Source organism: Heptranchias perlo, chromosome 2 (assembly GCF_035084215.1).
Source record: "Heptranchias perlo isolate sHepPer1 chromosome 2, sHepPer1.hap1, whole genome shotgun sequence".
NCBI classification, from domain to species: domain Eukaryota; kingdom Metazoa; phylum Chordata; class Chondrichthyes; order Hexanchiformes; family Hexanchidae; genus Heptranchias; species Heptranchias perlo.
This window is the reverse complement of record NC_090326.1, coordinates 38,617,697-38,638,591: the sequence shown is the minus strand read 5'-3', so window position 1 is coordinate 38,638,591 and position 20,895 is coordinate 38,617,697.

Here is a 20,895-nt window from a genome sequence, read left to right as displayed (position 1 = left end):
GGGTTGGGTAAGGATCGGGGGAGGTAAATATTTTTTCTTGGTGAAGGATTTCATGTTGTTAAATACTTATTTTTAGTCAGCAGATGTTGTCAGGGGTGTTTTTTTAAAACTCATTAAAAAGGATAAATCTATACATGAAACCACTAAAACCTGGGAGACAGAAGCATTTTATTTGTCAAAGTTATCTGCATGTTGGAACTTCAAGAGGCTGCTCTTGTCTGAAGTATCTAGCTTTCAAGTCAAAGCAAAGCAATTAATGCCTGCCACCAGCACCAGGAGAATTGAAAACATTCACTTTGAAACTTGATTTTGTGCAGATAAAATGATTAAAACAAACTGGTGCTCAGCATTAGATATTGGAGGAGTGTGTCTATACATTATATGCAAGTGATTTGGAGTTTGGCATTAAAGACAGTTTTTAAAAAGGAAGAAGAAAAACAAATGATGGATATCTGAAATGAACAGCAGGTCTGTCAGCATCTGGAAAAAAAAAGACAGATTGGGGGTAATATTAATTTTTATCACCGGGCAAAAAATGTGTGATCGCGAATCCACAGCCCTTTTTACACCTGGACCGATTTTCTTTTCTATTAAAGTTACAATTACCAGTAATGTTTTGACTGTAGATCCTTCTTCAGAAATCACTGCACACCCCAAACATTAACCTGTCTTTTCTCTTATCAGAATACAATAGATCTATTGTAATTTATTCAGACTGGGAGTTTATAACTACCTGTCTTGCCTAATCTCTGTGACTCAAATTCCCTTTGTGCCCATTTGTGTGTGCATTTTGGCTCCAGCTCTGGACCCGAGCCCATTATTTCTATCTCTCTTTTTTATTTTCGGCCAATCTTGAGCCTTTCTCTCCTCTCTCCCTCCCTTCCCCTCACCCGGCCATCTCACCTTTCATCTCTTGGGTACTTGGCCCCCACCTCCCTCGATCCTTACCCAACCCATCACCACACCTCTGCCTTCCTTCTCTCCTGCTGCTGCTCTCCCATGAACTAGGTCACAGCCACCCTCTGTGCCTCTCTCAGCATTTTCTGACAGGCCCATCATGGCACTTATCACTGCCTCCTTAAGAGCAGTAATCTTGCTACCCCATCTTTTCTCACTGACTTTCCAGCCCAATGCCTTCCTGTCCTCCTCACTCCACCCACCAACACCCCCTGGACTCTGCTGGTGGATCAACAGACTCTGCATTTCCTTCCAGAATATCTGCTCTGGCTCTTGCCATCCCTATCTCTATAATCTCCTCCAGCACTATAACCCTCTGCCAAACTCTCTGTTCCTCTGACTCAAGGCTTCTGTGCAGATATTTAGGGCTAATTCTGTGCTTCCAATGGGGATCCACACTTGCAGGGAGCGTACATCGGAGATTCGGGATTGCAGTGCTATACCTTAATTTCCAACTCATGCTCCCTTCCAGCACAGCTTTCTCACTGGGAGTGGGGAATTAGCATTTTTAAACTATATTGCAAATAGGTTGAACTACCCCCTTGTTCTTCTTAAATGTTTAAAATTTACAACTGTTTGAGTGGAGTTTAATTTCACATTAAAAGATTTGGCTACAGAGTTCATGTTGCACCCTGAGCAAGAGATTAAATTACATGTTGTCATCACAATATTAAGAAACTGTGTGACAAGTTAGCTCTGAGTTTTTCCTACTTTCCCTAACAGATTCTGTTAGTTGTTCATGAGGAAAAATGAAGAAGAAAGGACATCTTCCAGTTAAATAATCATTGTAAAGAGAAGGTTTTTAATCTGTTCCTTGCATGTAAAAGTTTAATTTGCAAAACAATACAATGAGAGCACCTAGATGAACTTTTGCCTTACTTGTGTCCAATTTACACTGATCACTTACAGTGTGTACTAAACACAAAGCTCACACTGAACAGAGTGTACCTTTGAACCATCTGGTTCATAATTTTTACAGCTCGTTTAGTGAGTATACTAAACAGTTTCCCTTGTGTTTAGGATAAATACATTTCAAAAAGAGTCACTCCTTCAGTTATGAAGGACTGCAATATCTGCTAATAGTTTTTCATAATCCCAAATACAAATATCAGATATAAATTTTGGTTTTTTTGCTCATTTTTAAAATGAAGGATGTTATATTTCAGGAATTAAACACTTTCTGATACCCAGGGGGTAATTTTAACCTAACTTGCTGGACGGGAAACCCACACGACCGGTGGAATGCCAGTTTTACACCCTGCCCAATATTGAGTTCAATGAAGAATTAAATTGGGCGGGGTGTAAAACCACTGTTGCACCTGATCTCATCAATTTCCCAACAAGCAGGTTAGGTTAAAATTGACCCCTCCAGTATCAGCATCAAGCTCTCTGAGGTCAGGTTCAGCACAGGTTAGATGCAGCATAAAGCTTCCTCTACACTTCCCCAACAACGTGCTTTATCCCCAACTGTAATTTTCCATTTCCCACATCAGCCATCCTGTGGTCTTCTGAAGGAGATTGCAGACTTAGTGCCAATTTGGGGACAGTTTTGTATTGTTAGACCATGCCCACAGAGAACCTCATTAAGACGACCCAACACCCATTTCATTTAGCTTAAAGCCACGCAACAGGGGTAACTTTCAACCCATTATTTTGGACTGAATTTCTGTTCAGTGAAATGCCAGCGTCTAACCCATTACATCCTATTAAGTTACTTTAAAGCCACCAGATTATACATTATTTTTAATATTCTGAAAGTTACACTGAATGCTCAGGAGAATTACATTCTCTCCTCGTTTGAAGGCAGTAACTGGGGGATAGTTTCATTGTCCTCCAGTTACTCACCTAACTGATGATTTTTTATGGGTTTCTCCAGACAATAACTCTGCAGTTGTAAGATGTGCTGTTGTATCTTAGGCCAGAAACATTATAATCTGTAGAATGTAGGTGTGTGTTCCTTTAAGGGTCCCCATTATTGAAATGAATGGTGGGGGACATAGAGGTCATGCTGGAGATGAGAACCAAGACTTTGATTCATTGACAGTCAACTAAGAATTTGTAGATGTTGTGGAACTGGTATATTGTTGGAGGGGCAGCTGAAGCATGCTGCATTTTAACATTGTTTTGCATCTTTAAGAAAGGGAGTCCAGTGCAGGAGTTAGAGAGTGTAAATTATCCTAGGTGCAAGAATCATTGGTTAAAAACTTTAAACTTTCCTACACTTACACCTAGCTTGGAGCCTTTCAATTATTTTTAGCTTAACTTCTCCATGGTCCGCTGGAGCTCTTGAAAAAATGGAAGTGAGGGCTAGGAGGAATCAGAGCTGGGAGTCAATAGCTGGAAAAAATGATCCGATAAGGTGTGGAAGAAAACTTTACCTAGGTTAAAATCAATTTGCCTATGAATGGGATTAGAAGGCCAGTGGCAGCGTGGATATGAAATTGGCCAAGGGACAGAAAGCAGAGAACGGTTGTTTTTCAGACTGGAAGGAAGTATACAGTGGTGTCCCCCAGGGGTCAGTGTTGGGACCACTGCTCTTTTTGATATATATTAATGACCTGGACTTGGGTATAGTGGGCATAATTTCAAAGTTTGCAGATGACACGAAACTTGGAAATTTAGTAAACAGCGAGGAGATAATAACAGACTTCAGGAGGACATAGACAGATTGGCGAAATGGGCAGACACATGGCAGATTAAATTTAATGCAGAGAAGTGTGAAATGATTCATTTTGGAAGGAAGAATAAGGAGAGGCAATATAAACTAAATGGTACAATTTTAAAGGGGGTGCAGGAACATAGAGACCTGGGGGTGCATATATCCAATTCTTTGAAGGAAGCAGGACAAGCTGATAAGGCCATTAAAATGGCATACGGGATCCTTGGCTTTATAAATAGAGGCATAGGGGCCGATTTTCGGGGGATGGAGCGGGTGTGTTGGGGGCGAGGGGGCTCGGAAAATCGCTGAAATGCCGAGCAGGTTTGGAGCCTGGGTGCGCGCGCACGCCTCCCGAATGCGGGAGTCCCACCGGCAATTAAAGCCGGCGGGATGATAATTTGCATAGTTTGTCAGATAGTTGAGGTACTTGAATTACTTGATTGACTCCACATTTTGGCAGGGGTGCGATCTTGAAGCATTCTCAGCGTGTTTCCCGTGAAACACTCCCTTTTGCAACAGACATGTTTCAGCCAGCAGCCAGTGAAAGATGCAAATGCTTATTGTGGGGAGAAAACGTCATTTATTGCAGCAGGGCACTCTGTCACTGAAGACAAAGTTTTGGCTGCAAGATCTTTGTGTTTTCACTCAAAATCCTTACTTTCCACCCAAACTCTGCTGTGCAAACATATTTAACTACTTTGCGGACCCCCTCAAACTGACACCATCAGGATGGGGGGGTGCCATGGCTGCATTCACCACTACATCCAAGGACGAGCAACATCACCAGCCTTGCCAGGCACAGCATCCACCTCCGCCACACTATCTCAGAGATGCCCTCACGTCCCTGTGACAGTATCTCAGAGATTCCCTCCCGTACCTGTGCCACCATTCCACTCATGCAGGAGTTGGACTCCTCCATCCTCTGTGTGATTGTGGAGAGTGCGCGTGGCACCTGTTCCAGCACCTCCCAAATGTGCTGCTGCCCCTCGATCATTCTCCTTTTAAAGGATGGCTCCCAGGGTTCAGCATCTATGTCCAGCTGAGCAGAGCCTGGAGAAGAGTGCTCCCTCCGACGCGGACTCTCCACAGCTGCCCCTGCCACCAGTGTCTGCTCCAGCTTACGTGTGTGGTAACTCACCATGTGCGACCCCAACTAACTGCGGACTGGGACCCACCAAGGTGTGTATATCTGTGCTGGTGAATGGCTCACTCAGATGTGACTGTGCACCCTCAGAGGCTGGCAGGTCCTCTGAGGAATTGGTCTCTGCCGTCACAGCGGTCGCTGAAGGCCCTGTAAGAGAACAGAAGGCAATATTAAGCATGATGTCGGATGTGTCATGTTGCGATGAGCATGCTGAGGTGCTGAAGATGGCAAGGCATGTTAACATCAATTCATATTGTGTGTGCTGCATGTTAAAGTTGTGTCACCAGACGTTTGTGAGGTGCCAGTCTCAGCGTCCCCGACAGACAGGCACTCGAGGGTGCGGCTCAGCTTCAGCACCGCCTGCTCCACGTCTGTGAGGACGACTATCTTTTGTGGCCCCGCTCCGGTTCTCGCCCTCTCCCGTGCATTCTGGGCTCTCTACTCCTATAAGGGGAGAAAGTACAGATGCGTGGGTGAGTGATGGTGACATGGCCAACCGATGAATGCATTGGTTTCGGTGCGACTGACCATGAAAGAGGTGTATCAGAGGGTGAGTATGAGACAGAGACATGACATTTTATGAGGATTGGGTTGAGTGGTAGTGGTGGGGTGACTAATGGGGAGGTGAGGAAGTGCTGAGGAAGTGCAGGTAAGTTGAGGATGAGCCTTAAGTGGGTGTGAGGAATGGTGTTAGCAGTGCAGAATGAGCTGGGGGTGGGGGCGGTGATGTGGAAGACAGAATGTAGGAGAATGAGTAAGTGTACTCACTTTGGCTGACCTAGTTAGGTCATTGAAGAGCTTCCTGCACTGGATCCAGGTGAGGGAGATGTTGCTGCTGCTGGTGACCTCCTCTGCCACCTCGAGCCGGGCCTTCTTGGTGGCAGAGACAGGCCACTTCCTCCCATCCGCGGGTAGAAGACATCCCTCCTCCTCCTCACCCCATCCAGTAGCACCTGGAGTGAGGCTTCACTAAATCTAGGAGCAACCTTTCCCCTCTGCTGCTCCATTGTGCTGTGTGGGTGTTTGCTCCAGGAGCAGCCATTGGAGGACTGCCCCCTTAAATAGAGCTCCTCCAGCTGACAGCCTGTAATGCGGGAGCGCAGACCGCCTGCTGCGCAGCTTTCGGACGGCAAACCCAGAAGCCACGTTAAGTGGCTCCAATTGACCCATGATCGCGTGGGAAACGGACAGATTTTATTGGGCAGATTACCCATGCGCCCAATCGCCCCCCCCGCTGCCACCCCGCCTCCCCACCATAGAGTACAAGAGGAAGGAAGTTATGATAAACCTTTATAAATAACTGGTTAGGCCTCAGCTGGAGTATTGTGCCCATTAGTAGGGAACAAAACCTCCTTCCTCGCCCTTACTGCAATACTTCGAGGGACGCCTCATTTAATCGGGGAGCAGTCTTTGCCCTCCCTGATTCCAGTTCTACTTCTCAATCACAAATTCAATTCACTGAACTCTTCCAAATTCCAGCTGTGCATGGCCCTTTAAATAGTCGAGGTTAAATCGCGTCATGCGGGTCTGCATCACGCCCGCTCACGCGTATTGGAGACGCGAAACTCAGAAGTAAAATGATAATGAGGCAGTCGTGTTGAAATCGGACATTCCCAGCAACATGCCTTTTCCCCAAGGATGTCAAGGCCTTGGAGAGGGTGCAGAGGAGATTTACTAGAATGGTACCAGGGATGAAGGACTTCAGTTATGTGGAGAGACTGGAGAAGCTGGGATTGTTCTCCTTAGAGCCAAGCAAGTTAAGGGGAGATTTAATAGAGGTGATCAAAATTATGATGGGTTTTGATAGAGTAAATAAGGAGAAACTATTTCCAGTAGCCAGTAACCAGAGGACACAGATTTAAATTGTTTGGCAAAAGAACCAAAGGGGAGATGAGGAGAATTTCTTTTACGCAGCAAGTTGTAATAATCTGGAATGCACTGCCTGAAAGGGTGGTGGAAGCAGATTCAATAGTAATTTTCAAAAGGGAATTGGATAAATATTTGATAGGGAAAAATTTGCAGAGCTATGTGGAAAGAGCAGGAGAGTGGGACTAATTCAATAGTTCTTTCAAAGAGCCGGCATAGGCACGATGGGCCGAATGGCCTCCTTCTGTATTGTATGATTCCATGATCCCTATATCAATGCAAATCTGGGATCCGAGTGGGTGAGGGAGGGGGTGGGTTGATAGCGGGCATGAAACGTGGAAGATCATGGGATGTGTGGGAATGTCCGCTTTCAATAGGGATGCCTCATTTTCATTTTACTTCTGGATTTCGTGTCTCCAATGCACGTGAGCAGGCATGATACGGACCCACATGATGCAATTTCATGTCGACTATTTAAAGGACCAATGCACTGCTGGAATTTGGAGGAGCTGATTGAATTGAATTTGAAATTTAGAAGTAGAACTGGAATCAGGGTGGGCAAAGGCTGTGCCCCGATTTAACGAAGCGTCTCTTGACGTACTGCTGGGTGCAGTAATGGTGAGGAAGGAGGTTTTGTCCCTCAGTAATGGAAAGAAAAAACCTGCTGCCATGACGAGGAAGACATGGCTGGAGGTGCTGAAGAGGTGAGCAGCAGGAGTGTTGTGATTAGAACGTGATTCCACTGCAGGAATCAATTTAATGACCTAACCAGGTCAGGAAAGGTGAGCAAAGTTGCAGATTCACCTACATCCCATAGTACACCCCTCCCCCCAACCCCTTCCGCTTACTCTGTCGTGTCAAGCGTACCCCATCATATCACTCCTCACACCCACTTAAGTTTCAGCATCACCCATCATTCTGTTTCAATGCTCTTCCTCAGCACCCCCTTCTTCCATCCACCATTGCCATTCACCCCAATCCTCATGTAATGTGATCCCACCTCAGTCAGCTTCCTCGATTCTCAGCACTGTCAACATGTTCCTCACATGCATGCAAACTCATGATACACCTGCCTGATTGTCACTCTCACCGAATGCACTGCATCCATCGGATGCACACATGCCTTACAGACACTCATAGGTCTGTCGTGCCCCCTTGCAGGAGAAAAGGGAGCACAAAACACAAAGGTGAGGGAGGCGGACCACCACAGATTGTGGAATTAACAAATGCAGAGCAGGAAGCCCTAGAGATAAGCGGGATCTCAGTGCCCCTGAACATCGGAGATGGCGAGACTCAGATTTCACTGTTGCATGGTGACAGGATTAAATATCTCCGACCAACATCTCATACAAGACTGTCATGTTGAGTTGAATTCAGCACCAAATAAAATATGATCACCTTAATCATGTGCATTTCAACATTTGTACACTCACATGACTAAATCATATCCGTCTCTTGTCGCCTCAAGGGCCATCACACGAAGAACAGCAGCCCGTGCCCTTCGCAGTCGAGGATTCCTCAGAGGAGCTGATTCGTTCTGAGGGTGCACCGACACAGGACACATGCAAACCAGGTACCAGCACAGATATGAGCACATTGAAGGGTCCAGTTAGACGGTTAGGTGGGATGTCACTTGGTGAATCACAGTTCACAAGTGAGCATAAGTAGAGAGTGGGGGTAGGGACAGCTGTGGAGAGTCCACGTCGGAGGGCGCAGTCCTCTCCAAGCTCTGCTCAACTGGACAGAGATGCTGAACCTGAGGGGCCATCAATGAAAAGGAGAATGATAGAGGGTCAGCAGCAAATGTGCAAGGTACTACCAGTCCTGCCAGGCACACTCTCTATTATCTCTGAGGATGGAGGAATCCAGGTCAAACATTTGTGAATTGATGTTTCAGGCCATTGTGAGGATGTCTTCCATGGAGAGAATGGCCTTCTCTGTGGAACTTGAATCACGGAGCACCAATCAGTCCCTGCAGGCCCTGACAACGGCCATACAAACTATGGATGCCAACATGTTTGCCGCCTTAAACGGAATGATAGATACATTAGCGGTGGGCTTACAAGGCGTCACTGATCTGCTCCAAGCTGCTCTCCCACAGAGAGGTAGGAGTGATGTGCTACTGGCCCAGGAGAGGGATGATGGCGATTGGGGAGATGGAAGTGGGAACTCCACTCAAAACGTTTCCATGTCTCACCAGTTACCCCCCCATAACCAGTACCCGACATGCTGCTTCCTCTCCCGCTGGCCCAGTCTGTCTTTGCACAGGTGCAGGTGGAGCAGTCTTTGGCGGGGCCCTCAAGGGCTCCAACACCCAGAGGTCACGAGCACCTCAAAAGTTAAAGCAGGGATCAAAACAGCCTGTCTCCACCTCTGCTGAAGCCACAGGGATTGCACCGTGTAGGAGTGCTGGGGAAAGAAAGAGAAAAGCTTTGCAATTCACCAAGGGTTTGCGCATGGGTGATTATGAAAATGTTTTGTAAGTATCTTTAACTTCTTAAGTCACATAAAATGCATTCATTTGCACCACTTTCCCAGGTTCACCATTCTTGCATGGTGAGTACCAACTCAGGTTTTCAGTTGCTTGGTGATGAATGTGACGACATGAATTGACTGAGACCAATTGGTGCATGTGCAATGGGTGGATAATTGGTTCGAGGATTGCTTTGCGTAAGTGGGGGTGAAACGGGGCGGGGATATGATAGTTACTTTTGTCCAGTGTGTGTGACTAACTGAACCTTCGAGCTATCAGGGCATCCCTGGCATCTTGTGCAGCGATGTGGTCGGCTGGTCTGGCGTTGGGGGCCCCATCTTCCTGCTGCACCTCTTGCTCCTCCTCATTGTCCTCTTTCTCCTGCTCCTCGTCCTCCTCCTCTCCATTGGAAACCTCATCAGATGAAGAGTGCTGAGCAGCTTGTTCCTCCTGCACCGCTGGTCCTCGCTGCTGCATTATGTTGTGCAGAACGCAGCACACCAAGATTATCCTAGAGACCCTCGCTGGTGAGTACTGAAGGGCGCCTCCAGATCTGTCCAGGCACCTGAAGTGCAACTTGCATGGCGATGGTTTGCTCGATGACACATATGGCTCACGTTGTAGTGCTCTTGGTGTTCGTCGGTGGGGTTCCTCAGAGGTGTCATTAGCCAGGTTTGAAGGGGGTATCCATTGTCGTGTAGCAGCACCCCTTAAGGCTGGTTCCAGGTCTGAACAGGTCGGGGATGTTGGACTGCCGCAGGAGATCTGGCGCAGACCTGAATGAACCTTTTCTTGTGATTGCGCACCATTGATGGAATGAAATCCCTTGCGGTTGACGAATGCTCCTGGTTGATCTGGTGATGCTCAGATTACCACGTGTGTGCAGTCGATGGCACCCTGTACCTGTGGGAAGCCAGCTAGAGACGCGAATCCAAGTGCCCGCTGATTGTCTTCCTCATCTGAAGTCCAACCTAAAGCAGGAGTGTGATGGATTACTCTCCACTTGCCTGGATGAGTGCAGCTCCAACACTCAAGAAGCTCAACACCATCCAGGACAAAGCAGCCCACTTGATTGGCACCCCATCCACCACCCTAAACATTCACTCCCTTCACCACCGGCGCACTGTGGCTTCAGTGTGTACCATCCACAGGATGCACTGCAGCAACTCGCCAAGGCTTCTTCAACAGCAACTCTCAAACCCGCGACCTCTACCACCTAGAAGGACAAGAGCAGCAGGCACATGGGAACAACACCACCTGCACGTTCCCCTCCAAGTCACACACCATCCCGACTTGGAAATATATCACCGTTCCTTCATTATCGCTGGGTCAAAATCCTGGAACTCCCTTCCTAACAGCACTGTGGGAGAACCGTCACCACACGGACTGCAGCGGTTCAAGAAGGCGGCTCACCGCCACCTTCTCAAGGGCAACTAGGGATGGGCAATAAATGCCGGCCTTGCCAGCGTGCCCACATCCCATGAACGAATAAAAAAAAAGCTATGGCGCCACCCATCCTGATGTTCTCTGTGTGAACACCTCCAAACTATACAAATAAGTCTCTCACAACAAGTACTCTCATCAAACCGTTTCCCAGAGGGAACTGAGAAAGCAGCTGTGAGCACTGAACCTTTATTTATATCGGGACTCCTGATCTTTAACCAACCCCATAAAGTGCTGCTCAATCTCGCCTCCATTTCACTGACGAATTTCCTGGGAAACTCATGCAGGAGGCGTTAATTTCAAATTGCTGCCAAAATCTCATGAAAGGAGCCTCATTTAAATATTATAATGAGGGGCCCGCCTCTCCAGAGCAGGTTTTTTCGGACGTCCTGATATTCGCCGCAGTAAAAATGGAAACGGGTCAGGGTCGGGTTTTGCGAATTTGACGATTTAACCCCCAATCCTTTCTTGCCCATCGTGGGGGGATTAATATCGACCCCTATGATTCTATGATTAAGAATGACACAGAAGAGTTACAAGTGTTAGATGATGAGTGAACCTGCTGTACACAAGACTTTTAATATATTACTAGTGCATTCCTCATGGTATGGCTCATGGAAAATCACAGGATATACTCTAGGCTGGATTTTCCTCTGAATTACTGCCCATTTTGGGGTAGATTTGAGGCATAAAATGGAGTAGCATCGGTCCTTAAAGGCTACTGCCTCCAAACCACTGCTCCAAAACGGCACCAGAATTATTCTCCGAAAAATACCACCAGTCCGCTTTAAGCCCGCCCCCCCGCCCCCGGTCTGATCTGCCGTATGTAAATAGGGGCATGGAGGCATGACTAACCCTCTGACCTATTTTCCCGAACTTCCATTTCAAACCCACCCCGAATAATTACCGCTACTATAGAGTAATGGTATGAGCTGCAGTAAGGTACCCCTGAGACAGACGCCTCACTGTGATTAGGGCTTTCCCTGCAGACCTGGCTTATGAGGCTTGTGCAGTCAGACAGGGACCACAGATGTAATGAAGCCCATGCCACTGCAAGAAATTAAATAGAGCAGATTGTAGGCATTCTGAAGTCTCATTTTGAGTGTCTGCAATACAGCCCAGTGAGAGTCTCAAGAATCATTCTAGCACAACTTTATGATAAAGAAAGGCTTACTACTTCCAGAAATTGAAGGTGATGAGGATGAAGAGGAGGTGGAAGGACTTCCTTCTTCATAGCGTGAGGAGAGTGTACAGGTAGGAGAGGACATTGAACAGATCAGTCAGCAGCCAGCCAGAAAAAGGAGAACACAACTAACAGCCCGGTGCTTTCAATGAGAACAGCTGGGTTCCATGTCTGAAGCTTCCACATGAGCAGGCATTGGAACAGCCTTAAGAACCAAGGCTCATTCTCTGGAAACACAGCGACATAAAACACTGGTTAGGCCACAGCTGGAGTACTGTGTGCAGTTCTGGTCGCCGCACTACAGGAAGGATGTGATCGCTTTGGAGAGGGTGCAGAGGAGATTCACCAGGATGTTACCAGGGCTGGAGCGCTTCAGCTATGAAGAGAGACTGGGAAGATTGGGTTTGTTTTCCTTGGAGCAGAGGAGGCTGAGGGGGGACATGATTGAGGTGTACAAAATTATGAGGGGCATAGATAGGATGGATACTAAGGAGCTTTTTCCCTTCGTTGAGGGTTCTATAACAAGGGGGCATAGATTCAAGGTAAAAGGCGGGAGGTTTAGAGGGGATTTGAGAAAGAACTTTTTCACCCAGAGGGTGGTTGGAGTCTGGAACTCACTGCCTGAGAGGGTTGTGGAGGCAGGAACCCTCACAACATTCAAGAAGCATTTGGATGAGCACTTGAAATGCCATAGCATACAAGGCTACGGACCAAATGCTGGAATATGGGATTAGATTAGACAGGGCTTGATGGCCGGCGCGGACACGATGGGCCGAAGGGCCTCTATCCGTGCTGTATAACTCTATGACATCTGTGACCACTCCTTGCAGCCTACTAATGCAGTGCACAGGTTCAGAGGTATTACTGATCAATATTATCACTGATTGAATAATCTTGGGGAAAGCCTCTATTGAACCAGTGGTAGCTGTCAGTCTGTAAGCCACCACTATCCTTCGTAAATCCTTCTTTGCTGCAGAAATCTGCAGAACTGTCACTCTCCGAGGTATTAAGCATGTCGTGGGAAACTTCTTGCAATATTTTGAAGATGTAATTAGTGGACCCATCCCACTTCTCCATCATGTCAACCGTTTGCATGGAAACTATCTCCACTGCCTCCAGATGGAATCAATGCTCCCTCAGCATAGCTGTTTTGAAGACTGGGCCCCTGAAATATGGGTCCCTTGGCTCCTCAGCCGAGGGTGGTTGTTTCTGCACTCCCTGTAGAGGAATGGCACTCTCCCTCTCTTCCACTCCCGGTCCTCATTCTCACATGTTCTCAGTACGTCACTCAGTGACAGCCTTCTGCATTCTTGTTTAAGTAGGCACCATTTTTAAAAATAAAAGTGTTTCTTGCTTTGGACATGAATTTCACATGAAACATTGATCGAGTCGCGTTTATGTTATGACCATGCTAATCTTCACAATCATAAGCTGTTCATTGGAAAACCAATCTCCATACCCTTAAGAATGTCAAACAAAAATTGTACCCACCTTTGAAATGGACAGGGGAGCAGTAAGGCAGAAGTGTAAGATAAATATTAACACAGAAGTGTTAGCACAGGTGGAGGCTATTTGTCCCTTCCTGCTTGCAATGAATTTAGCAGCTCTTGAGGGCTGATTATACTTGGTCACATTTTCCTGCTTTCCCCCCTTTTATATTCCGTTTCTTTTAGTAATTATTCAGTCAGTCCAGATGGACAGGAGTTTCCTCGAGCTTGCAGCACTCGCTCATCTTGAGATGTCCAATAAGCCGCACAGACATAAGACCCACTTCTGACAACCCTTTCTGCAGGAGATTCCAGCTGCTTGAGGCAGGCATCGGAACTCTGCCCGCCTGTTCGATGCTAATTTGGTGCTCTCCCATTAATGCTGGAAACTCCAGCAGAGTCTGCACTGGAGGGCATCTGTGGGCACGATCCCAGCCTAACCACTAGGATCAGATCTTAAGGAATTCCAGCCCCTCTGTAGTAAGAAATTTGACAAAGACTAAACTGAGGACAACCATAAGAGATCTATTCAGATCTATTCAATATTGGCAGGGATGATTCTACCTTCGATAGCAGATCTCCTTCCTTAAAGCATCCTTCAGGATTTCCTTTTATAATATATGTGATGATAATACTACATGGATGTCATTAGACAATAGGCTGAAAAGCTAGAATAAAGCATGAACTCATATCTATATCCTACAATCACAAATGTATTAAGAGGATGTGCTGTATGCAGGAGTGGACAAATAACTTCACAAAAGTGCCTGGATGAGGCTGTTAGGTTTGTGATTCTGGAATTGTAAGTAGAATCTGGATATCCAGGTATTCCCAACAATCAGCCTTTGGGTACAGGAAAGCTGCTTATTGTTGACAATAATAGGTTTGATGGGGATACAATGGCCTGATACTGGTATTCAGTGCGCAGATCCTGCAACAGAAAGCTAGAAGTTGGGTATCCAAGAGCTTTTCTCTGACTTTAGTAATGTAGAGGTCTTCATGTTACATAACCATTCATTTTTTTCTGATGATATTTCCTGTACTGGGTAAGTCTGAAGGTGTGTAATTTATCCGTGGCAAAATTAATGGGTCTAGAGACACAACCAAAATTTCTAACCTGACATTGGAAGTGTTGATGAATTTGTCTACAGAATAATTGCCAGCTATAAAACAAACAATTGGTGGGGCCCAAAATATGCTTTCCATTGTAATCTGGGAAAACAGTTTGCACTGGCAGAAATCCCCATATTCAAAATTGGCTGTGTCTCTTACGAAATAGTGAGTTTAAATTCACAGATAGTGACATGTCCAATCATGTTCAGCATTTATAGAAAGAACTTAAGCATTGCCTGGGCAGAGAGAAAGATCACATGCCCCTTACAGAACCACCAGATTTTATTTCCATTCATTTCAATGGACGGAAAATTAGGCAGATAAGTTATGTGAGCATAAAACTAGGTTAGATGCTAGGAGGTACTTCTTTTCACAGAGAATCGTTGACCTCTGGAAAAAGTTGCCAGCATGTGCATTGAGTGTAGATTTATTGCAAGCTATTAAAAGGGAGTTGGACGAATTCCTGAGAGTGGCAAATAAATCTACATGCAGAAGGTGTGGGTATCATTAGGGATTGGGTCATCCAGTGTTTAATCGCCTTCAGGGATCAAAGAAGAATTTCCCAGAGTCTTTTCCTAAATTGGACAAAGGGTTCTTCTCTCTTTTTCTTTGCCTCTCCCTAGAGAGTGCATGGCTGCGTGTGTGGGTGGGAGGTGGGGATGATGTGCAGAAGTCAGACTGTGCTAGGATTGGATGGGCTTGATTTTTCAGCTGGTCTTTACCTGTCCTTTCTGTATGTTCATAGGAGTATATGGTATATTGTAAATGTGTGAAAGGAAAATGAAAGACTTGAATTTTTATAGCGCCTTTCACACCCTCAGGACATCCCAAAGCGCTTTGCTGCCAATGAAGTACTTTTGAAGTGTAGTCACTATTGTAGGGAACATGGCTGCCAATCTGCACACACCAAGGGTCCCACAAACAGCAATGCGATAATGACCAGATAATCTGTTTTTAGTGATGTTGGTTGAGGGATAAATATTGGCCTGGACACCAGGGAGAAGTGCCCTACTCTTCTTCGAAATAGTGCCACAAATTCTTTTATATCCACCTGAGAGGGTAGACGAGGTCTTGGTTTTAACGTCTCATCCGAAAGATGGCACCTCTGACAATGCAGCACTCCTTCAGTACCGCACTGGAGTGTCAGCCTAGATTATGCGCTCAAATCTCTAGAGTGAGATTTGAACCTACGACCTTGTGACTCAGAGGTGAGAGTGCTACTACTGAGTCACGGCTGACAGTTCTGTTTATCCATAGTTGATTGTCATCACACCAGAGAAACTTAAGCACTGAATTCTAATGTGCCAAAGCACTTCCTATTCATACAGTTTAGTAGGCTTTATAATCTATGATTCCGAGCATTTAACTTATCCACCTGTTCATCTGATAATGGTTTGTACAGGGCTGGAAATGAGAAGCTTTCTGCCCTACCTTCAGTGTATTGCAGAATGGGAAGTGGCTCTCAATATGTGCTATGTGAATAATGCTCACCGTGATTAACGGGCAAACTGAAGAGCAAGTTCCGGCGACCACACATGCACAGTCAAACGTGGAAATCCGGAAATTACTCTGCCTGATTCACCGGTGATGGGAAAGCTTCGCGTTAAAGGGACCTCGCCGGCTGCAATCAATGTGCCAGCGTGAACTTGATCTCCTGCCCAGCTGGAAACTAATCTCGCTATAAAAAAGGTACGCTGAGTTTTTTTTAGGTCTAAACTAACTTTTAATGGCGTGATAGATATTAATGACTGCCAAACAACCTCTCTGGCACTTAAAACTAACTTTTAAAAATGTGGAATCTCATTACTCCTGATTTTAATAGTTTTTGGACATTTAAAAAAAAGTTTAAAAATTAAATATTTAAAAAAAACTTTTTCTTTCTGTCTCTTTTATCTTAGTGTTTAAATCTTACCTTCTCTTTATTTCACTTTCTCTGTCTTATTTTATTGTACATTTGCTAACCAATTCTAAAGGGGATGCAGGAACAGAGAGACCTGGGGGTATATGTGCACAAATCTTTGAAGGTGGCAGGACAGTTTGAGAAAGGGGTTAAAAAAACATAAGGGATCCTGGACTTCATAAATAGAGGCATAGAGTACAAAAGCAAGGAGGTTATGATGAACCTTTACAAAACAGTGGTTCGTCCACAACTGGAGTATTGTGTCCAATTCTGGGCACCGCACTTTAGGAAAGATGTGATGGCCTTAGAGAGGGTGCAGAAAAGATTTACTAGAATGGTTCCGGAGATGAGGGACCTCAGTTACGTGGATAGACTGGAGAAACTGGGGTTGTTCTCCTTAGAGCAGAGAAGGTTAAGAGGAGATTTAATAGAAGTGTTAAAAATTATGAAGAGTTTAGATAAAGTAAATAAAGAGAAACTGTTCCCATTGGCAGAAGGGTCAAGAACCAGAAGACACAGATTTAAGGTAATTGGCAAAAGAACCAAAGGCGACATGAGGAAAAACTTTTTAACACAGCGAGTGGTTGTGATCTGGAATGCACTGCATGAAAGGGTGGTGGAAGCAGATTCAAAGGTGGCTTTCAAAAAAGAATTGGATAAATACGTGAAGGGAAAAAATTTGCAGGGCTATGGGGAAAGAGCAGGGGAATGGGACTAACTGGATTGCTCTTACAAAGAGCCAGCACAGGCTCAATGGGCCGAATGTCCTCCTTCTGTGCTTTAACCATTCTGTGATTCTATCGAGCACTTCCTGATTTTCAGTCTGCTCGGTTTGTCAATTGAGTTTCACTTCCTGGTTCTCACAGCGTGGCTTGCTTCAAGCTGATTGGTTGAGGGGACATAGAGATCCTATTGCCGTTCACACAACCCAGGAGAGAACACTGATATTTTTTGAACTCAGATTTTATGAAAGTTGCCGCCAAAAAGAACTCGGTAACTTAGTGTGTGAATTTAAATCTCATGAGCGGCAAGCACTGTTGGTTCGCTGCTCAGAGCAATTAAAGGGCCATTGATACACAGCTAATCATCCACCCTTGGAGCAGACACTCAGCTTTTCAAGTCCCCATTTGCTCTGTTTTTTTGGGGGCCTGAAAAACAGCTGATTGGGGACCACTTAAATCCTCAGTGGCTCACTTCCGCAGCATTGCTGGTTTGTTCTTGCTTCTGACTGGGCTGCCACCCCCCTGAGCTCATGTGTGTGAGAGCACGAGAAAGCCTCTCCTCCCTGCGCAGCAAGACTGAGAGTGGATCGTGTGTGGACGAGATGGCAGAGGGCTGCTCACAATGGTTCCTTGTTTAGGGTTTGGTCAGTAAACCCGGTGGCTGAAAATGTCAAGTTTTTTTTTACATTGTGGACATATGTCCCTTTACGCTGAAGGAACATGCCACTATGTGAAGTTTAGTGTGGGTGTGAAGTGGTTTCAGCTTTGCACTGACACTAAACTTGTGGACTCAGATTTTTCTCTTTAGTACTTCGGCATGAAGTATCTCCAGAGTGGAGTGCAAAGAGGAACCCTGGGCAGGGAGGATTGCTCACCTGTAACACAGCCTGTCCAATTTTTTCATCCATTTAAATTGGGTGTAAAAGTCCGAACTGCCTGCAAAGAATGTGGAGTGAGACTCCATCCTTTAGGGAGTCTTACTTCATTTTGTTCTGGTGTACAGATCCGGGAATCAGGGTGCATTTAAACTATAACTGCAGTGGCAGAGCAAAGCCAAACTACTTCACATAGATGTTACAGTTTTCCTGTGAATGCACATAAGAGCACAAATAAAGAAAAATAAAAAGGAAGCTGAAAGTCATTTACTTGCTCCCCTAGATAAACATGTGTGTGTCACTGTATCAAAATATGAGAATAAATCAGAGATTTGATTCAGATTGAACTGTGCTGCATCTTTAACAATGTCAGAAACTGCAGTTCAACCAGATAAGGTGCACTCAGAACTGTAGATCTTTTGTATGTTTCCTTAACATTCAACTTTGCAATCTATCAAACATTGTTTTTGACAGATGTCATTCTTGAGGCTCTTTTTCCTGTTGTAGATAAAAATGTGAAGATAAATGGCTGCCAGAGATACTTGGGGCGATCTCTCAGAGAAAAACCTTTGATGTTTTGCAGACTGAGGGGCTTTCAGACAAACTTTTGTAAATTGACATTTATCTAATGTATTGGGTTTAACACGTTAATTGCTTGACTTGATGGATTTTGACTGAAAAAAGGAGATTTTATAATTGATAATCTATACCAAACTGCTCTGAATTTTCACTTGAGATTACTTCAATTTGAATAATCAGACGTTTTAATTTGAAACTGATGTTTTTCTGCTGTCTCCTTCCACCAAAATAAAGCATAAATTCCAATAGAAAGGAGTGATATATTTTAAGGATGCATGTCAGAAAGATTAAAAAAATTAAATTCTGCACAATCTCCTCTATTGAACCATGCAAGTTTCTCACTGTTTATAAGTTAATTTTCTCAAAGATTAGAGTAGCTGCCATCTGCCTAGGTACAATGGGCTGAATGGCCTCCTTCTGTGTTGTAATTACTGCCAGATTCCATGTAATGTCCATGGTAAAAATAAATTGATGCAGATATGCATTTTATGACATGGCAGGAATTATACCCATTTAATGAATATATCAAAGCTATGGCCTATGTAGTCTGATAAGGAACGAGAACAGCCTCTGTAAAGAGTTAAATGCAGATTTCAAAGACAGTTCAGCTCATGGTTTGTCAGAGGCATTTCAGTTTGTGGAACAACACCCTATCTCTTTAAGCCATCTGCAGTGGATAAATTACAAAACATGGATTGTTTGACTTGTTTTATCTTTACCTCGGTGCTGCTGAAAGGAATCAGCTAATCGCTCAATCTACCTTCACAGCAGATTTCCTATATTTTCATATAGCAGTAATAGGATCTAATTTCAAATGTCTGCACTGCTTCGTTCATACCACTGCCTTGGCTTCTTTCAGAGATGCAAAGCCACAGGTTTCTGATGCTGCTTTCTCCAGAGCTAATGACTGTTTTTTCAGTAATGCCACTTGGAGATGATCAAATAAAAAACAGTAAGCAGGTTGGAATCTGCAGCAAAGCAGCTGGCAGATTGCTTATCGACAACAACGCACAATATCCTGGCTATAAGATCACTATCAAAGTGAGTGAGCAACAACTGAAGCAATGGCTGGACCAGCAGCTTCATGCTTATTTAAAAGATATATTATACTACATTTTTGGCTGGAGTTTCATGGTCAGATAAGGATTCTCACGAAAAGGTGTCTTCTTTAAAACCTTATCTACAGAAGTCATCAAAGCATATTGGGTCACATAATAGACCTCTTAATTGAAAGCCCAAACTCTGGGTTAATAGGGGTCATTTTAAGAGTAGCTGTAGCTAGAACCCATAACACAATGTGAAAATCAGACAGTGAAAACAGAGTAACAACTTGATTAGTTGCTTTGTACAAAGATTTAGCAGATCATGAAAAAATACAGGACCAATTGAAACAGCACAAATGTAAAGTTGAGTGCAAAGAAAGACATGTAGATATACACATATCAGCACACACATCCATAAACACACACATCCCTAAACATAGACACATCAACACACATCCATAAACACACACACATCAACACACATCCATAAACATACACGCATCCATAAACATACACGCATCCATAAACATACACACATCAACACACATCCTTTTCAAACTGTTGATGTCCATGGGGGCCTTCCTCTTCTGGGCCTCCAATGTTGAGGCTTCTTAGTAAGGGAAAATTGTGCAGCATCCAGCACAGAACCATAATCCTTAAGACTCTGATTGGACTATATTGCATGATGCCCCCAGATTAATCTTGACACCTGAAGCATGCCTGCAACATACTAATGGGATTGCTGCGAGCAGTTAATTTTTTGCACAAATGTCGGCTTTTCAGCTTCCGTTCATGCCATTCTTGTGGGAAACTCGAAATCAGCTGATTTGAAATGCAATGGAAGCCTGGCGAGGGTGTGCTTGACGATGAATTGCATAAAAGCAGGGGTTAAAGGGGGTGTTATTTTTTGGGTTACTGCAGTGGCGTCAGTCGGACCAGTAAACATTTCAGTCAATGTTGCAGTCAGCCCCAGCAGGGAATTTTTCCATTCCTAATGTTGGCGATGTGAAAAGATTTTGAACTGACCAGGAGCCGTCAGGTCAGCTGATCCTAATCCCAGTACTTCGGAGGTGAGTGTGAATGGAGCAGGGATTTCACACACGCATCTTTCCTGAATGCAGAGGGATCGAAGGGGCTGGAGAGGATGTCTTCAGTGGAGGCCTTGCGGTCGTCAGGTCTAGAGGTGAGGAGCAGTCCTTCCCGTCAGAAAGCAGGGAGTGGCATTTTTTAAGTCACTGCTCAGGATTTGAGGGAAGGCGTTTCCTACCTTTTTTGTCGCTTCCCTGGTGAGTGACAGTCTATAAATCTTAGATTGTTAATAGATGGGGAATCTGCCTATAAATGTGTTACTCCTTTGATTTGGTGATAAACAGCCAGCCCATCAGTGGCTAGGCGAGCAGGAGCAGTATAAGGAGTAATTTTTGTGGCTAGCAGGGGACGCAACTGGATCA